The sequence below is a fragment of the Nyctereutes procyonoides genome, unplaced genomic scaffold, assembly GCF_905146905.1.
Source record: "Nyctereutes procyonoides isolate TBG_1078 unplaced genomic scaffold, NYPRO_anot_genome, whole genome shotgun sequence".
NCBI lineage: Eukaryota > Metazoa > Chordata > Mammalia > Carnivora > Canidae > Nyctereutes > Nyctereutes procyonoides.
In genome coordinates, this window is record NW_026575132.1 from 6906109 (window position 1) to 6910612 (window position 4504).

A 4504-nucleotide genomic window follows, 5' to 3' on the forward strand; every position below is an offset into this window, starting at 1 on the left:
TGGAGAACTCAAACGCAGGGCCATGTGAGCATCATGGAGCCATGATCACTGGACACTTCCAGCTCATCTCTAAGGGCTTGACCTTCCATACAAGTGAGATGAGTGTCCGAGGTCAAGGTGTATGCTGTGCAGGGGAGAACTTGCCAGGGTCTACCTCCCTAATTTTTCTTTTCCAAGGCTTGTAAATCTCTTTCTACTTGGCTCTTTCTTTGGATAGATGAATACCGTTAGTCAGGCCTGTCCTATCAAGGGATGGGTGTAGCCGGGAGGGGATGTGGCTCAGGCATTGCTTTCCCAAAGGGCCTCAACTGGAGGAGGCTATTCAGACAGCCAAGAAATACTGGGGCTGAAGAAAGACGTCCATTATTATATGCCTTTATGCTTGAACACCAATACCCTTCCACACTGCTAGAGTACACCATGAAGGAATAATTTAATAAATCCTATAATTATCTTGTGAGTAGAAAATTATATTGTATTATGTGTTAAAGTGTTAATTGTCTCAATGTAAACATTTAAAAGAGCATAATGTTTCTAAGTCTGTTTTGCATATCTTTGTTTCTTTTAATGAGTGGGAGTAACTTAGGCCTCTCAAATTCTAAGCAGTTTTGGGTCTGGACATTATGTCTTTCAAGATGGACTTTGAGGTGCTTGGGTGGCTCAGTGGTTGAGACCCTGCCTCCAGTTCAGGGCATGATCCTGGGGTCCTGGGATCGAGTCCCTCATCAGGCTCCCCGCAGGGAGCCTGCTTCTCCCTCTGCCTATGTCTCTGCCTCTCTCTGTGGGTTTCTCATGAATAAATAAATAAAATCTTTAAAAAAATAAAGATGGACTTTGTAGATCTCTACACTGTTCAGCTATATGTTAACTAATTAGCAAATGAGAGAAATTAAACAATTATTACCTGAGTGCGTACTCTTTGTGAGACGGTGGGCAAAAATGTAAAAGTAAAGGACATAGTTAGTTCCTGTCCTCAAAAAGTTTACATTCCAGAAAGAGAGATAGACACTAATCATGGAATCACATAATAATGTAAAGTTACATTCAAGGTAAGTTATCATAGGGGAATTTGATCTTTGGTGGGAATCAGAAAATTATTCATAAAGCAAAGGACAGATACCTGAGAGGAGAATAGAAATAAAGTAGGAAGCCCTTCCTCACTACCCTCCAAATCCCTCTGCAGCCATTGCTGCAACCACGATGCCCAAACGAAAGAAGCAGAATCAGCAGCAGCTGCCGCCACCGCAACAGCCCCCGCTGCCAGAGCGGGGGGAAACTGGAGAGGAGGAGGATGGGAGTCCCATCGGACCCCCCAGCCTTCTGGGCCCTCCCCCCATGGCCAATGGAAAGCCTGGTGATCCCAAGTCAGCCCCAAACTGGAATCCACCCATATGTCCACCATCAGTAGAATGGATAAATAAGTTGTTGTGTGTGCATGCAATGGGATACTACACTGCAATGAAAATGAACGAACTCCTGCTACAGGCAACCTGGATGAATCTCACAAACACGGTGTTGAGTGAAAGGAGCCAGACAGAAAAGAATGCAGACTCTCTTCACAGAGGTCCTCCAGGATCAAGGGGACCAATGATTCCACCACTGCTGAGCCTCCCACCTCCTCCCAGGGGCAGAGGCCCAATCGGGGAGGCCTGGGCCCCAGGTGCGGCCCATATGGTCGTGGCTGGTGGGGGGCCAATACTGAACCTCCTTTTCCTGGACCAGGCCATGGGGGTCCTTCCAGAGGAGGCTTTCACAAAGAGCAGAGAAATCCCCGAAGGCTCAAAAGTTGGTCTCTTATCAAAAATACCTGCCCGCCCAAGGATGGCCCCCAAGTTATGGAAGACAAATCCAACCGCCCTGTCTGCCGACACTTTGCCAAAAAGGGCCACTGTCGATATGAGGACCTCTGTGCCTTCTACCACCCAGGCGTCAATGGACCTCCTCTGTGAGACTGTGCCTTCCCATCCAGGCTGGAAGGAGCCCTCTGACCTAGCGCCCTGTGACGGCTACTGTGAGGCTATTCCACCCACCACTCTCAGTCAGTGACACCCACCCCCATCTCTCACCTCCCCCATTTGGGGTCCAGAGTTTTGTTTCATCACTGGTGCCCAGCATGTGGGCTTTCTTCCGATTCAGCCTCCAGAGACTCGCCTTCAGGACCCCACCTTTGCTTTCTTCAGCTGCCTCCTGGATCCTCTTCCCCTTCGCCGATTGACTGCTGAACAGGAAAACTCTTTGGTGCTGTTTCTTGTGCATCTATCTGTCCACCCAGCCCTCGGCACTGCCCTCGATTCCTAAGAGCCCTGGAGCAGTTTCCTGCCATTCCCTTCTTCTAGCTGCTTGTTTTAAGTCCTTTTTATGTGACAAACCCTACCCCCAAAGTTGCCAGTTGCTCTGTGAAACTCACCAGGTTGACCTGGGTCAAGTACGGATGACTGGTGCAGAGTTATTCCCTGCAAGGCCACTCTCCCTGCTTTTGGATTTTGTAGATCCTGCATCAGTAGCATGATCCCCACCGCTCGTCTGTGATCACTGTGCTTTGTGAAACTGTGCATCCCCTCATACGTAGCCTTTCTCAGTGTCCATGGCATCATTGTGACTTCCCAACACTAGAGTAAGTTTTTCTGCCAAAATGAGTGAGGCTCTTGATGCCCTCTAGATTTTCCACACCTCCCAACATGGGAGAATTGTGAAACTTTCTGCAAGACTGCCTCCCTGGTCTCCCCATTCTCCTGGTGTCGGTTTTTTGGGGTTTGACACAAGCCCATGAGATGTCCTCTAAAGCCTCTTATGGGCTATCCTATCTCCTCTCCAGCCCACTTTAGTTAGAGTACGTCATTGTGAGGCCATCAGCCCTTTCGTCTGAATTCTGTGAATCTCCACCTGGCCTACCCTTGGGTGGAACCTGGACGGTACTGTTGCCCTCGTCTAATCTTCTTCCCTACATCCCTGGCACTGGTTGTTTTCTGTGAAAATGGTAGTGAACAGGTTTGGTTTTGCACTGGCCCTGAGGAAATGGGTCAGGAGTTGTGTGGGCAAGAGGGAAGGATGAGAGCCGTTGGAGAACTGAGAATGAATTTTTTTTCTTTTTAACATTTTTTATATTAGTAATAAATGCAGTGGAGAAAGAAGAAAGAAAGAAAGAAAGAAAGAAAGAAAGAAAGAAAGAAAGAAAGAAAGAAAGAAAGAAGAAAGAAAGAAAGAAAGAAAGAAAGAAAGAAAGAAAGAAAGAAAGAAAGAAAGAAAGAGGGATCCCTGGGTGGCGCAGCAGTTTGGCGCCTGCCTTTGGCCCAGGGTGTGATCCTGGAGGCCCCAGATTGAATCCCACGTCGGGCTCCCGGTGCATGGAGCCTGCTTCTCCCTCTGCCTGTGTCTCTGCCTCTCTCTCTCTCTCTCTGTGTGTGTGTGTGTGTGTGACTATCATAAATAAATTTAAAAAAAATTAAAAGAAGAAAGAGAGAGAGAGAGAGAGAAAGAAAGAAAGAAGAAAGAAGAAAGAAAGAAAGAAAGAAAGAAAGAAGAAGAAAAGTGGCAAGGAAGAGGAAGAGCATCCAGGGAAGGGAAGAACATGTTCAAAGGCCCTGGGGTAAGAATGAGCAGGACAGATTTGAGATGTTGAAAGGTGATCTGAGCCACTGGAACAGAGAGCCAAAGAGAATAGAGTCTAGATGAGGCTCTTTGAGGGATGTTACTTTGAATATCCAGGTTTTTAATAGGGATGAGTCATCTCACTGTTGTCCATACATACCGCCTTCAAAGCCTTACCCAGAAAACCACTACTCCAAATCCTAATCATCTTTCAGAGCTCAACTTGAGCCTGAGCTTTCCAAAATAAATCAAACTAATCACTTGAAAGTCCTGAAGCAGGACTTTATCCCTGTGCTTCGGGTTTTGAACATCAGTAAAACTGAGAGGTAATGTAATTGGGGAAAGTATTGTCCAAAGGAAGAGAATTCAAACAATATTAAATAGGTTTACAAAAGCAGGAAATACACCCACACAGGAAATTTTTTAAAAGTTTTTCCAGTTAAGGGGACTTTTCATTCATTCAGAGCAACTGGTTTGAGTCAAGAGGGGAGTTTTCACATATAAATATTGCAATTCATGCCAAGGGATATGGTATAAAGATGGATCATAAAAAAGCTAAAGTAGAGGATCAATAAAGCCAAAATTTGTCTCTTCAAGAAGACATTTTTTAAAAATAGACAAAACTATGTAAGTATTTTTAAAGATAACACTAAGAACATCTTTCTGGCAATAAACCTGAAAACAGATTAAGTGGATAACTGACTAGGAAAAAATATAATTCTTCAAAATTAATTCGATAAAAAATTAAGTTAGGTAGAGAATATATAACTGGAATTAGGCAGAGAAAGTAGACTTGACCTCAAATAATACAGTACCAGTGTAGCACAAATGACAGAAAAGGCATTCAAGAATCCCTTTAAGTAGGAAAATGGGTCTTCTCCCCCATGCCTATCCGTAGTGTACAGAGAGAAGACTT

General features: G+C 45.1%; 1 pseudogene; it reads left to right on the plus strand.

The window, feature by feature from the left end:
• Positions 1–1200: 1200 nt before the first annotated feature.
• LOC129522958 (proline-rich protein 3-like) lies at positions 1201–1989 on the plus strand (annotated as a pseudogene).
• The last annotated feature ends 2515 nt before the right edge of the window (positions 1990–4504 follow it).